This window comes from Gigantopelta aegis, chromosome 9 (genome assembly GCF_016097555.1).
Source record: "Gigantopelta aegis isolate Gae_Host chromosome 9, Gae_host_genome, whole genome shotgun sequence".
NCBI lineage: Eukaryota > Metazoa > Mollusca > Gastropoda > Neomphalida > Peltospiridae > Gigantopelta > Gigantopelta aegis.
The window spans coordinates 4,251,689-4,268,491 of NC_054707.1; positions in this window are offsets into that span (position 1 = coordinate 4,251,689).

The window sequence follows — 16,803 nt, forward strand, 5'->3', positions numbered from 1 at the left end:
TCACTGAGCTGTATCTCGTCCTGCTGCCCGTCGAACATGAGGCAAGCGCTCTGTCACTGAGTTGTACCTCGTCCTGCTGCCCGTCGAACCTGAGGCAAGCGCTCTGTCACTGAACTGTATTTCGTCCTGCTACCCGTCGAACCTGAGACAAGCGCTCTGTCACTGAGCTGTATCTCGTCCTGCTCCCCGTATTTATAAAGACTGTTAATATACTTTGGAATATTGTAGGCACCTTTTAAAAAAGTGGCACTCTCTCTAGGACAATCCTGCATCCATCTGTCATTACACCACTAACCATTAATCTCGAGAGATCTGTTCTCTGTAGGCACTGGCACCGGCGGATCCAAATGGGGGACCACAGGGGTCCCGTGACCCCTCGCCCGTTTGAAGTGCCTTTTTAATAAATGCATCATCCACAATATATCACACTATACTACCTTTATTTAAAAAATGTCCAGGGAGCTCGGCTCATTTGCCTTTGACAACATGAAATTGCCTCTTTTTTTTTACAATTTAGTACCCCCTTAAAAAATCACAGATCTGCCCCTGCCATAAAAATATCTGTTATGTGCACTTTCCTATAACAGATACAGTACATGTATAAAACCATTGGTCTAGGGATCCGTTTGATGTACCTGTCGTGAATCACTGGTCGGGACTGGTGAGGGAGTGGGGGGGGGGGGGGGGGGTACCATAAGGTAATCGAGAGCGATCGATCCAGCTATCCATCGAACCTCGTCTTGCTACCCATCGAACCTGAGGCAAGCGCTCTGTCACTGAGCTGTATCTCGTCCTGCTGCCCGTCGAACCTGAGGCAAGCGCTCTGTCACTGAACTGTACATCGTCCTGCTGCCCGTCGAACCTGAGGCAAGCGCTCTGTCACTGAGCTGTATCTCGTCCTGCTACCCGTCGAACCTGAGGCAAACGCTCTGTCACTGAGCTGTACCTCGTCCTGCTACCCGTCGAACCTGAGGCAAGCGGTCTGTCACTGAGCTGTACCTCGTCCTGCTACCCGTCGAACCTGAGGCAAGCGGTCTGTCACTGAGCTGTACCTCGTCCTGCTACCCGTCGAACCTGAGGCAAGCGCTCTGTCACTGAGCTGTATCTCGTCCTGCTGCCCGTCGAACCTGAGGCAAGCGCTCTGTCACTGAGCTGTACCTCGTCCTGCTGCCCGTCGAACCTGAGGCAAGCGCTCTGTCACTGAGCTGTATCTCGTCCTGCTACCCGTCGAACCTGAGACAAGCGCTCTGTCACTGAGCTGTACCGCGTCCTGCAACCCATCGAACCTGAAGCAAGCGGTCTGTCACTGAGCTGTACCTCGTCCTAAGTGTATGAGGTATAACTTGACTATTCTAATTCTTCTGACTCTGAACGGCAACACCATAATACATGATCAGGGCCGTGTGTCTGCACAATGTAGAGTCGAATGGTCATTTGACAAAATGATGGTTGATTCCATGTTTCTCTGTCTAGTGGTTATTTCCACGAATCTATCTAGTGGTTGATTCCACGAATCTCTATCCAGTGCATCGTCTTTAGGGGGACAGCCACTCCCGAGAAGATTCAGACAAACACTTCATTACTTCATTGGTGATGCTATGACAAAGAAACAAAATTTTAATAGTATTAGTATTGGTATTGGTAGTGGTAGTGGTAGTGGTGGTGGTGGTGGTGGTGGTGGTGGTGGTGGTGGTGGTGGTGGTGGTGGTGGTGGTGGTGGTGGTAGTGGTAGTGGTAATAGTAGTAGTAGTAGTAGTAATAGTAATAGTAATAATAATATCACACTCGAGGGATATAGTGTTTTTCAGCAGCATATTTTAAATGCAGACACTATTTATAATTCATCTCCAAAAATCACCATTGTGGATGTCTATAAGGCACTCTTTACAAAACGTGCTGGATATAACCATGTTAATATGTTATCCTATCAATATTGCGGTTCATGGATGTTTTGATTTAATTCTTTAGTCAACATAACATAGAAATATCACCATCATCATCATCACAACCACTACCATCACCATCATCACCACCATCATCATCATCATCACCACTACCATCATCATCATCACCACCACCGTCGTCATCATCATCACCACCACCATCATCATCATCATCACCACCACTACTATCATCATCATCACCATCATCACCACTATCACCACCACAACCACCACCATCATCATCATCATCAACAACATCATCATCAACAAAACCGGCCTCGGTGGCGTGGCAGGCCATCGGTCTACAGGCTGGTAGGTACTGGGTTCGGATCCCAGTCGAGGCATGGGATTTTTAATCCAGATATCGACTCCAAACCCTGAGTGAGTGCTCCGCAAGGCTCAATGGGTAGGTGTAAACCACTTGCACCGACCAGTGATCCATAACTGGTTCAACAAAGGCCATGGTTTGTGCTATCCTGCCTGTGGGAAGCGCAAATAAAAGATCCCTTGCTGCTAATCGGAAGAGTAGCCCATGTAGTGGCGACAGCGGGTTTCCTCTCAAACTCTGTGTGGTCCTTAACCATATGTCTGACGCCATATAACCGTAAATAAAATGTGTTGAGTGCGTCGTTAAATAAAACATTTTTTTCTTTCTTTTTTCTAATTAATGGTGATATTATAATCTATTTAACAACACTGAATATTTTGGTTTTAAACATTTTAGTCTGTAAATATTTTTAGAACACATGTGAATGAATGAATGCATATTTAACAAAAAATAAATAAAATACATTGGCTATTAGGCATCAAACAATGGTAAATATATAAATGAACTTATGATCAACATCAATACAAAACTTATAAAGTTAAAAACACAGTATAAAGAGCTGTGCCAAAATATAAGTATCACAGGTAAGTATATTAAAATTTCGAATACAAATCAGCATCTCGTAAACATTTCATGATAAGTTCACGGTGAAATCAAACAATTTGAAACACAAGTGCATTAAAAAGTATTAAAGGTACGTAGTATTTGTCTTGGTGACTATTAGTAAATTTCAAATTCGGAAATAAAATACTGTGGTTGAACTATCTACAAATAATTATTCCATATTTCAAGGTGGAAAATAGTCTCACTAGAAATATGGAAGTAAAGTTCTTTGTGTCTCTTATATGTAATTTGTCAACATTTGTCGTTATTTCCAGTTTTTCCTTTTAGTCGTTAAGTCGTTTCTTTCTTGGTTGTTTATGTTCTAGATAGATTCCTGGGCGTATTTTAACCCTTGAGGTCAGCCTTTTAATTGCTGTTGATTATTTTAATTTCTTCCGATAGGAGTAAAATATCCAGGCTTGATAGTTCTGAACAAATCCACCCTGCAAGACCCCCCAAAAAAGAAGAAGAAAAAAAAGGAAGAAAACTTTTAATACTTCTATTTTATAGATATATAGACAGGCAGACAGACAGACAAACAGACATACATATATACAGACAGAGAGACAGATAAACAGACAGAGACAAACAAACATAGAGACACATACATTCTTTAATGTCTCACCTAGTGTACAAATAAAGACGAAGTTCAACAATAAAAATAATACTGCATATATACAGAATTAAATATTAAAATTACTACGTCTTAACAGAGATTTGGTTTTACACGTCTTGTCTGCTTGACTTATCCTTGACTTATCCGCACATTCCACAACCATCTAAAAACAAACAAAAAACAACAACAACAAACAACAAAACAAAACAAAGCAAAACAAACTCAACTAAAAGAAATAAAAAACAAAACAAAACAAACAAAAAAACAAAACCCCAAACAAAAATAATAAATCCCCCCCCCCCCCAAAAAAAAAAAAAACCCACAGCAACAAACAACACAATAACAACAACAAACAAACAAACAAACAAAAAATACAACTTATTTTTTTTTGAAAATCAGCTTCCCTCAAACCCCCAACACAATCAATCAACCAGAAAAAGCAACCAACCAACATAGAGTTTTTAGAAAAGAGAAAAAGTTATTTGTAGTGGTGAAGAATAAAACAAAACAAAACAAACAAAAATAGTAAAAAAAAGTAAAGTTTGTTTTATTTAACGACGCCACTAGAGCACATTGATTTTTAATCTTATCATCGGCTATTGGACGTCAAACATATGGTCATTCTGACACTGTTTTTAGAGGAAACCCGCTGTCGCCACATAGGCTACTCTTTTTTACGACAGGCAGCAAGGGATCTTTTATTTGCGCTTCCCACAGGCAGGATAGCACAAACCATGGCCTTTGTTGAACCAGTTATGGATCACTGGTCGGTGCAAGTGGTTTACACCTACCCATTGAAGCTTGCGGAGCACTCACTCAGGGTTTGGAGTCGGTATCTGGATTAAAAATCGCATGCCTCGACTGGGATCCGAACCCAGTACCTACCAGCCTGTAGACCGATGGCCTGCCACGACGCCACCGAGGCCGGTAAACAAAAATAGAAACAAAAGGGATAGCAAATCCCCCTCCACCGGTAAAAAAAACCCCCCAATACCAACTAAAAAACCACACAAAAACCCCCAACAACAAACAAAACAAAAAACAGACCCCCCCCCCCAAAGAAAAAAAAAAAAAAAAGAGAAGAAAATCCCTTCCAAAAAACAACAACAACCACCACTACCAACAATAAGAAAAAACCCAATAAACCCCCTCCCCCCCCATAAAAAAAAAAAAAAAAAACCCAAAAAAACCCCAATAGCAAATAACAAACAAAACAAAGACAAAAAAAAAAAAAAAAAAAAAAAAAAAAAAACCTCAATAAACCCCCTCCCCAAAACATCCAAACAAACGAACAACAAAAATACAACAACAACAAAGGAACACAGCAATCCTCGCAAAAAAACATAAAAAGAAACAAAAAACAAAACAAAAGTCAAACAAAAAAATCCAAACCCCCCCACAAAAAAACAACCCCAAACAGAAAAGGAAACACAAAACGCATTAAAACAAAAAACAAAAACAACCAACAAATAACAACCCCCTAAAACAACAAACAAACAAACAAACAAAAACAAAACAAAAACAAACAAAGAAACAAAGCAACCCCCACGAAAAAAAACCCCAACAAACTTCAAAAAGACAAACAAAACAAACTACAAAATATAAAAAAAATCCCAAAACAAACCCCACAAAAACAAAACAAAACAACCCCACAATTACCCCAAAAACAAAAACCAACATAATCAATCAACCAGAAAAATCAATCAAACAATATAAAGTTTTTATAAAAGAGAACAAATTATTGGTAGGGGGTGGAGAAAAAAGAATATAAACAAAACAAAACAAAAACAAAATCAGAAACAGAAACAAAAGTGATAGCAACCCCCCTTAAAAAAATCCCCACTCCCCAATAAAACCCCAGACCCCCCAAACCAAAAACAAACAACAACAACAAACAACACAAAAAAACAACAAAACAAATAAAAGCAAAAACAAAAACTCAATATTAACAAAAAAGCAACTAAAAACAAACAAAGAAACCCCAAAGCAACAAACAAACAAAACAAAAAACAACAAAACAAAACAAAGATAAAAACAACCCCAATAAACCCCCTCCCTAAAACACCCAAACAAACAACAACAAAAAAACAAAAAACCCCAGCAACATTCACGAAAAACATTAAAAAGAAAAAAAAGAAAAAAAGCCCCCCCCAAAAAAGCCAAAAAAAAAAGCCAACAAACCAAAAAAAATAAAAGAAGTAAAAAAGCAACAAAAAAAAGGAACAGCAAACCCGCCCCCAAAACCCCACACAACAAAAACAAAATAAGAAACAAAATAAGAAACAAATAACAACCCCACAAAACAACAAACAAAACAAAACAAAATAAAACCAACAAAATAATATACAACAAAAACACAACAACAAAAAGAGAAACAAAGCAACCTCCACGAAAAACAACAACAAACAGAAACAGAAACAAAAAATTAAAGGAAAACCAAAACCAAAACCAAAATACAATAAATATCCCCCCCCCCACCCCAAAACAACAATCTGTTAGCTAGAGAAACACTAACCAACTAACAAAAGAAACAAGAAAAAAATATTTATAAAATATTAATTTTTTTTTAAGGGTTGACCCCCCCCCCCAGCAACAGAAAAAAAAACAGAAACAAAAAACAGAAACAGGAATAGAGACAAAATTAAAAACCAAAGGAAAAGCAAACAAATCCAACAACAAAAAACCCCAACCAAAAACCAAAAACAACCCAAGCAAATAAAAACAACAACAACAAAACAATAAAACAAATCAAAACAAAAAAACACGTTACACAAAACAACACCAACACCACCCCCAGAAAAACAAAACCTACCAACCAACAAAAGATAGATGGCCTCAGATTACAGTTATCTTCCCATTTGGTTGTCGAAAATCCGGAAGTTTGACCGCGCAAGTAGTCTGCTGTTTGACTGTGATTATTTCATGGCAGACAGCTATGAAGTGGCAACTGTTTGACTGAAGTGACAGGGGATAGCATGTAGTTTGTAAACATGTGTAACTTGTTGACATTGGAGACTTGTTTGTGGTAATTCCGGCCCATGCAAAAGTAGTGCTTTTTGTGTAAAATGGGTGTACTCCGGCCTGGTTTAGAGGGTGTGTCTGTTTAAACCAATATGCTGGGAGAAAGAGCTGGACAACAGGGGTTGTCCTTTTCAGGGTATGTGTCCCCCATGCAGGCAAAGGTACATACAAAACTTCACGGGCCTGCTGATATTAATAAAAATGTTATAGCCACTAAGGCTATATAGAAACATATAGCGAAATTAATTGTGGTCTGAGGCCAGATGCAGATGTTTGGAGAAAAAAAGAAGAAGCAAAAACAGGAAACAAAAAAAAAACAGAAAAAAAAACGAAAAACAAAAACCAAAACCCAACGCCCACACCCCCTCCAAAAAAAACACCCCCCCAAAAAAAAACCCCAACAAAAAGACAAACAACATATGATCCCCACCCAAAACAACAAAAAAAAAACAAAACAAAATAAAACAAAAACACCCGCCCCCCAACCCCCCCCCCCCCAAAGCAAACAAAAAAAACCCAACAAACACAATTACAACCCTCCTCCCCAAAAAACCCCAAATCCAAACAACAACAGTCAGCCAGAGAAACAATCAACCACCAAAAGAAACAAACAAGAATTTTTAATAAAAAGAAGAAAAAAAATGTGTAGGGCTGAGGAAAACACTAAACCAAAACAAACAAGGAACAACAACAACGACAACAACGACCTCCTCCAAAACCCCAACCCTGCAAAAACAAAAAAACCCACACACAAAACAAAACCCACAACAAAAACAACAAAAATCATGAAAAAAACCCACCCCAAAAAACAAAACATCCCCACAAAACAAACAAAAATCAATCAATCTACGAGAGAAACAACTAACCAACAAATGAAACAAACAACATAGAGTTTTTAGTTAGATTTTTAAAAAATGTAAGAGATGGTAAAAACAATCAGTAACAGAAAACAAAACAAAACAAAATCAGGAAAAGAAAAACAATAACAAAAGGTTAAGAGAAAAAGGAAAACCCATCAAACTAACAATCCCCCACCCCACCCCAAAAAACTCTCCCACAACAAACAACAACAAAAAACACCCAACATACCCCCAAAAAAAACCCCACCACGCAACAAAAACAACAACAAAAACAACAAGAAAAAAAACCCCTAATAAAAACAAAACAAACAAACAACAAAACCCCCAAATAAACCCCAAAACAAACAATCAATAAAACAGACAAAAAACAGCCAACCAAGAAATAAAGAAGTTTTTATAGAAGAGAAACAAATATTTGTAGAGGCTGGGGAAAACCCCCTACCAAAACAGAGAGCAAAATAGAAACAGAAACAAAAACAAAAGCAAAAGCAAAAACAACCCTCCACCCAAAAAAATCCCTCCCTCCAAAAGCCCCCAAACCCAAATAAAGAAAAAACCAACCAAAGAAGAAAAATAAGAAGAAAAAAGGGAGAAAAACCCCTAAACAAACAAAATACAAACAACAACAACAAAACCCCCCTAAAACCTCCAAAATAACAACAACCCCCCCAAAACCTCCAAAATAACAACAAACCCCCCCAAAACCTCCAAAATAACAACAAAACCCCCCCAAAACCTCCAAAATAACAACAAAACCCCCGAAACACCTAAAAAAAACCCCCAACAACCCAAAAACAAAAATATAAAAAAGAAGAACCTCCCCACGAACAACAAAAAGCAACCCCTCCAAAACCAAAAACAACAACACCCTCACCACCAACACCACCACCACCACCACCAGAAACAGAAACAAAACAAAAGGAAAAGCAAATATATATATATTTAAAACAAATTAAAAAATAATCAAACAAAAACAAAACTCAACAACAAAGAACAAAAACAAAAAACAAAACAAAACTCCAACATAAAACAAAAACATAAACAAGCAAAAAAAAAAAAAAAATCAAAAAAAAAAATCAAAAGCAACCCCTAACCCCCAACCCCACAAAAAAAAAAAAAAAAAAGCAAACTAACGCAAAAAAAAAAAAAAATCAAAATCAAAATCAAAAAAAAAAAAAAAAATCAATCTAACCAGAGAAACAAAGAAACAAACAATCAACCATACAACCAACAAAATAAAAAAATGGTCTGTAAGAGAGGGAAAATTAAGACTATTAAATTCAATAAATGAGAAAACACATCAGTAAGAATAAAAACTAAGTTTACCTAAAGCTGGAAATGGCATAACTACGGAGGACACTAAATTGAAAAACTGCGAAAAGTAAAGAAACTATAGTTACTGTACAACACAATCTCAGTTAAAGTTTTTTTCTTTTATCGACTACACTAGAGCACTAGAGCACATTGATTTGTTAATCATCGGCTATTGGATGTCAAACATTTGTATTAGTACACAATATAAAGAGATTCCTTGTACAAACAGGGGCGGGACGTAGCACACTGGTAAAGCGATCCCCGTCTGTAGGCCCATTGGACTATTTCTCCGACTTGCTCCACATTTCCCCATTAACAGCAGGAGTTCTTTCCCCATTAACAGCAAAGAGTTATTTCCACCGACAGGACAGCACATACCGCAACCTTTGACATACCAATCGTGAGAAACTAGGTAGGACAGATAAACACTACGGCAAAGTTCGCTATAGGGTGTATAAATATTATTGCATAGGTCCAGTTAACCCCACTCGTACCCTAACAACCACAGTACAGGCGCGGAACCAGGGGTTTGTGAAGGGGTGGAGGTTCCGTACATGATAGGAAGTGTTTGAAAAGGCTTTTACTATTATTGTTATTTTTTATTTTTTTTGACGGCGGCGGCGAAAACAAAAGAGGGGCGCCCCTCCCCGCTCCAACCCCGGCTGAATCCACTTTAAAATACACGTAAATAAGTTTCTTTTCTATATGACAAGTAATAGTAATATAATAGCAGTAATATTAAATCATCATTATTATGAATAAAGACATATATGTAGTCCTACTTAAATATGGGAATGTGTCCCTTTCTGGGTATGAATGCATGCTATCTATCTATGTACATATAGATCTACTTAGTCAATGAGTCGGGGACGGGATTTAGCTCAGTCGGTTAAGCGCTCGCCTGAGGTGCTTGTATCGCAGGATCGAACCACCTCAGTGGATCCGTTCAACTGATTTTTGTTCTCGTTCCAACCAGTGCACCACAACTGGTCAAAGGCCGTGGCATGTACTTTCTTGTCTGAGATATATAAAAGATCCCTTGCTGCATTTGGAAATGTAACGGGTTTCCTGTTAACTACGAATAAGAATTACCACGTTTGACATCCAATAGCCGATAATTAATTAATCAATGTGCTCTAGTGGTGTCGTTAGACAAAATAAACTTTATTTCAGTCCATGATCCAGTAACTGGAATTTAACAAATTTGTATCACCTGGGCGCAGCGGCGTCGTTCTTAAAGGCATATTGTCACAGATAATTGACCTATTTACTGGCCCAACAAAGTGTTACCCGAAAACATATACATTTGTTTGTCCCTACAAGTACTTTATTCAGCCATATACATAACCACCATATCCCATTTATTAATGATATTTTGTAAATACGCTATAATTGAATTATGTCGACAGTCCATAATTCAAAAAACTAAAATTGCCGAGACGGTTGACATAGATTTCCCTCCATCGTGGTTCAGTTTGGGTGATATTATAGCGAGGTTTGGTATCACAAACGAATGTAATTTTCATTTATTATTAATTTTGAGAGAAATGAGGTCCTTAAACTCGTGACATTATGCCTTTAGGGCAGAAGAAAACGGTAAAACTGCCAAGGAGTCGGATAATGCCTGCAACTAGAGGGACTTGTGATATATTAACTTTCCTTGAAAGGGTGGTGGTGGTGGTGGTGGTGGTGGTGGTGTGTATTATATTTAAAGAGTTTGGGAAGAAACAGTGTCCCTAGTGTTGGTAATCTGTTGGGATTTTATTATTGATCATCGGTTGTAATCGGTTTGCACCAACATATCAACTTTCGACTACACAATCCGTTAGAAGTACATTAACATAAGAAGATACAGTTTGAGTTTGTTTTGTTTAACGACACTACTAGAGTACATTGATGTATTAATTATCGGCTATCGGATGTCAAACAGTTGGTCATTTAGACATTAAGTCTTAGAGAGAAAGCCCGTTACATTTATCCATTAGAAGCAAGGGGTCTTTTATATGCATCATTCCACAGACATGATAGCACATACCACGACCTTTGATATACCGGTCGTGGTGCACTGGCGAACATAGGAAGCATTTTAATTATAAGGACATTGCACCTATTGTCGTGTTCAAAGTACAAATGGCTAATTTTACCCTTAATAACTATTTAATGCCTGTTTTCATTATGTACGCATTAAAACAAACCCGAACCCCAGCATGTTCGTGTACAGCTAAAATTTCCCAACACAATCGATTATGGATTTTTATAATCGATTATCTCATCGATAGAGTAAAACCGATCAATTTTCAATTATACAACATCATTATATTAACCCCCAACGCTTCCAGCGCTTACATGCTGCTATTACCTTTTGTAAAATGAAGTTAAAAATTAAAATAAAAACTAACTGTGTATGCTGCCCCCAAAACAGTTCCTCGGAAACACTTTCCACCATTTCAGAGTCGTAGCGAAGCATTGTCGAAGACATGACGTCAACACGAACAATGACATGTTACTATGACGTTAACGTCATTACTACGTAAAAACGACGGAAACTGTCGACAACACATCCCCTAAACAGTAACAAACACCTCAACAACAAAAGACGTGAAGAATTCAAGACAATTCAAGAGTTAATATTTTGTTTAACGACACCACTAGAGAAAAACCGCTATATTTTTTTTCCCATTAGTAGCAAGAGATATTTTATATGCACCATCTCAAAGACAGGATAACACGTACCACGGACTATGATATATCAGTCATGGTGCACTGGCTGGAATGAGAAATAGCCCAATGGACCCACCGACGCGGATCGATTCGAGACCGACCGCGCATCGAGCGAGCGCTTTACCATAATTATGAAAATATATATTAGGTGGAATCAGTTTAATAGTTTGTCGTGTTTCATTACAAATAAAATTTAATAATAATAAAAAAATAGTTAAACACGATATTTGCAGCTATGACGATGCACCTTTAATAACTACTAGCCCACCCCGTAAAAACGGGATTTCTTTGACGGCTAACTAATCTAGGTAGCCAACACTGGCTACTCCCAAACCCCCCACCTTGATAAGTACCCGATACCACCAGGCCAACACTGCCGACAAGTGGAACGCACACGAGCATGCGCACTCAATTAGTATATTTTTTTGTAGGATAACGTGGTCAATTCTACGGAATCCACTAGTTTAGATTAGTCATTTTGCACTTATCAGTAGGAAAAAATAACATGGCTGCTAAGTTGTATTTCTTGTGGATGTTTCTCGTGGCAGTTTTTTGTAGTTCCTTGGGTAAGTCTTTTATGATATTAAGTATGATTCAATATTTAAATAAAATTATTTTATATTTAGCAACACCCCAGGGCATTTTAATAACCACCAGCGTCGGTGGTGTCGTGTTTAAACCAGCAGACATAAGGATGATAGGTACAGAGTTCGCACTCCGGTACCGGCTCCCGACGCATTGGGTAGGTATGGTATAAAGTCTCTAAACCGAATTCTCTCTCAGTCACTAACCAATAACAACTACCCACAGACCTATTGTCCTGGACAGACAGTTCAGATAGATGAGGTGTGTGCCCAGAACAACATGCTTGAACCTTAATTGCAGGCCTGTAGCCGGGGGGGGGGGGGGGGGGGGGGGGGGCGTTTTTGTTTGATAACCTTTACATCTCGACTGAATGTAAAAGTTGTAGCGAGACATAACGGATCGAGATTAACGGCGAGAGTTACAGGGCAAATAACCTTTGAATCATGCCCCCCGGACCCCTCAAATAACTCGCGCCTTCGGAGCTCGTTCATTTGGGCCCCCGAATAATGTCCACCATGCTACGGGCCTGAATTGGATATAAGCACGTAAATAACTACACATGAAATGAATGAAATTTTAATCATCGACGTTAGTTACTCTTTATTTTAACTACATCGCTTGGTTAAGGGTGGGCAATGAGACCGTCTCCTACGATACAGGCTAACATACCTATTCGAACTGATTTTGTTAGGATAGCACATACCACAGCTTTTCGTATACATGTCGTGGAAGATTGTTTGTAACGGCTAAAAAATCAACAGATCCACATGGAATAAACCATTCTATTACCCACCGTACCCCAGGCGAGTACGTCTTTGTCTTTAAGAGACCCACATGGAATAAACCATTCTACTACCCACCGTACCCCAGGCGAGTACATCTTTGTCTTTAAGAGATCCACATGGAATAAACCATTCTATTACCCATCGTACCCCAGGCGAGTATGTCTTTGTCTTTAAGAGATCCACATGGAATAAACCATTCTACTACCCACCGTACCCCAGGCGAGTACGTCTTTGTCTTTAAGAGATCCACATGGAATAAACCATTCTACTACCCATCGTACCCCAGGCGAGTACGTCTTTGTCTTTAAGAGATCCACATAAACCATTCTACTACCCATCGTACCCCAGGCGAGTACGTCTTTGTCTTTAAGAGAACCATTCTATTATCCATCGTATCCCAGGCGAGTACGTCTTTGTCTTTAAGAGATCCACATGGAATAAACCATTCTACTACCCATCGTACCCCAGGCGAGTACGTCTTTGTCTTTAAGAGATCCACATGGAATAAACCATTCTACTACCCATCGTACCCCAGGCGAGTACGTCTTTGTCTTTAAGAGATCCACATGGAATAAACCATTCTACTACCCATCGTACCCCAGGCGAGTACGTCTTTGTCTTTAAGAGATCCACATGGAATAAACCATTCTACTACCCATCGTACCCCAGGCGAGTACGTCTTTGTCTTTAAAAGGGGCGGGACGTAGCCCAGTGGTAAAACGTTCGCTTGATGCGCGGTCGGTCTGGGGTCGATCCCCGTCGGTGGGCCCATTGGGCTATTTCTCGCTCCAGCCAGTGCACCACGACTGGTATATCAAAGGCCGTGGTATGTGTTATTCTGTCTGTGGGATGGTGCATATAAACAATCACATGCTGCTAATCGTAAAGAGTAGCCCATGAAGTGGCGACAGCGGGTTTCCTTTCTCAATATCTGTGTGGTCCTTAACCATATGTCCGACGCCATATAACCGTAAATAAAATGTGTTGAGTGCGTCGTTAAATAAAAACACTTCCTTCCTTCCTTGTCTTTAAAACAAAAAACAAAACAAAAACAAACCCCAACCCAAAAACAAACAACAACAACACCAACAGCAGCAGCAACAACAATAGCAACGACACTACCAAACAACCGTGATAACAGCCATTGTAAATAAACACTATTAAAAACAACAAAACAAAAAACAAACTTACTCTAGTATGATCTGTAGGCTTAACTGATTACTCCCAAACCATTTTTGCCACGTTTTTTTTTCTTTAAAAAAAAATCTGTCCATCAACGGACTTTTTAAAAATTTCGGATTTAGTACATTTGCATTAACGTGTCGTTTTGTAATAAACTGTCTTCTTCAAATGATAACAACATTTTCAACATCTCAAAAATCACCAATAGCCGATGATTAATTAATCAATGTGCTCTAGTGGTGTCGTTAATCAAAACAAACTTTAACCTTTCGCGGTAGTGGCGTCCGCGCCGCGCCCATACGACTATACGGCTTAGTTACGATTGTACTGTATGGAAAATTTCCTTGGATCAACGTTGAGTCGTTTGTAAACAAAAGGAGCGAAATGTCACACGAACGGCTATGGTGTATTCCTCCTGTGTGACAGGATCTAGCCATTAATAATATTTTATCAGTGGCAAATGAACTCCAACGATATCAGTTTTAAATCTGCTGTTTAATATTTAGCTTACTCCAGCACCAATTATACATTGATTTACTATTACACAGAACACACTTGAGACAACGCAAACTGTCTTAATCTAATATTGAAAGGAAGGAAGGAAATGTTTTATTTAACGACGCACTCAACACATTTTATTTACGGTTATATGGCGTCGGACATATGGTTAAGGACCACACCCAGATAATGAGAGAGGAAACCCGCTGTCGCCAATACATGGGCTACTCTTTTCAATTAGCAGCAAGAGATCTTTTATATGCATTATCCCACAGACAGGCTAGTACATACCACGGCTTTTGTTACACCACTTGTGGAGCACTGGCTGGAACGAGAAATAGCCCAAAGGACCCACCGACGGGAATCGATCCTAGATCGATCGCGCATCAGGCGAGCGCTATACCACTGAGCTACGTCCGGCCCCAATATTGAAAGAAAAGCGGCGGTTTTATACTATGAGTCGCATGACGGTTTAAAAGTCATTACGTGTGTACGTGCGTTCATGCGCGCTCATTCTCGTGTGTGTGAGTTTATCAATCTAATGGTCAGTGTACTGTGTTTCAGAAAATACAGCTTTCAGTGAGAAAAATCGGAGAATACACAAGAGAGCTACTCAGGTAAGTATATACATGGGGCGGATTAAGGGCGGGGGCTTCCCAGTTACCCCTCTGCTAAAAAAACCCCAAACAACCCCGCCACGTACATCTAAATTGATGTCCACGTAAAATTTATAATTTCAAATTATAAACATTTACATATTGTTTCGGAAACCCCCCTTACCTAAAGCCATCTTCATAAATCAAGGCTAATATTCGTTCCTCGTATTCAGCCTTGATACATGTCATCAAAAAATCGTGCCACAAAAATGCTTAAATTTCATTGGATGCGATGAGATCTGATTGCAACGAATCGCAACGCTCCTTATAGATTCCCTTGTTATTGTAAACAAAGATGGCAGCGTCAGCGTCCGTGGAAACGTGTCGTGTTTGTCACGATATGTTAAAAAAAAGGTTTCGGTGGTTAATTTTTGATATTGCTTTCAAGATTGTCACATGTTACCGATGCTGTGATTGGTCAGCGATGTCATCGTGTAAGGGACATAATCGGTGTTACAAATTTTCTTCCAATAGAGGGCGCTAGTAATGGATATCAGTAATCTTGACTACATGTATCAAGGCTGGATACGAGGAACGAATATTAGCCTTGATTTATGAAGATGACCTAAAGCATAATCCTCCCCTATCATATTACAGAGGTATATAGTTTGTTACGGAAGGAGGAAGTAAACCTCAAGTAAACTCACGTGGATCAATCCAGTGCCATTTATCTAGTATATCAGATGTTTGAGTGGTCAAGACCCGCGTAGTGTATTTTAAAGTGGAGGGCAGGGGGTGGGGTACTTTTGTGCGATCGCTGAGAGATTGGGAATTTGAATAACCTGCTAGGAGGGGGTTCGAGGGCATGTTCCCTCGAGAAGATTTTTAATTTCAAGTATTCAAATACGGCATTTCCACCCTTGTTTGAAAAAAGGAAGAAAAAAGCAGCCTCTGGAGTGTGTGAGAACTAAAGAAACCTACATGAGCGGCTGTTAGATACCAACTATTATACGAGTTGCTTCAAAACGTATCTAACGAGCGAAAGCTAGCTGGATACGTTATTAAACAACGAGTAGTAAGATGAATGGTATTTAACGGACACGACCATAGCATTCTATTTCTTACATAATTATCACCAAACACCAGGTAAAAATTAATTTAAATGTCTTTTCAACTTACAATTAACTTGTGCATCACAGGGCAATCTATATCAGTTTCAGGTTAACGAGTACATTATCACAATGCAAACAATTTCGATAATGCTTATTTCTTTGGATAGTATGGCTGTGTCGACCGGGTTATCACTTAGAAGCAGCCAATTGCATGTCTTTGAATTGTTAATACACATTTGTGTATTATTATTATTGCCGTAATGTTCTCATCAACGGTTGTGTAAGAAACAAAATGCATCAAAGATCCATTGCTGCTAATCGGAAGGATGACATAACTAACGACTGGCTTTAAGAACCACTTCCCTCATATTAATTTAGGTTAGAAACGTTTGTTGGATATAATCCTAAAGAAATGTCCGCACATCGATAAATAAGCACATATTTTAGAAATGTGACTTTACTAGGAAGGATGACATTACAACTGAGTGTAAAAACAAATGTTTATAACACGAGTGGTTATAAGATACTTATTTGAATAATAAAAAATGAATAATAAACAATTTTACACGTGATGTACACATGGCATAATGATTTTATGTTGTATGAATAATTTCAGATCCGGCCTTGCTCTGTAAAATT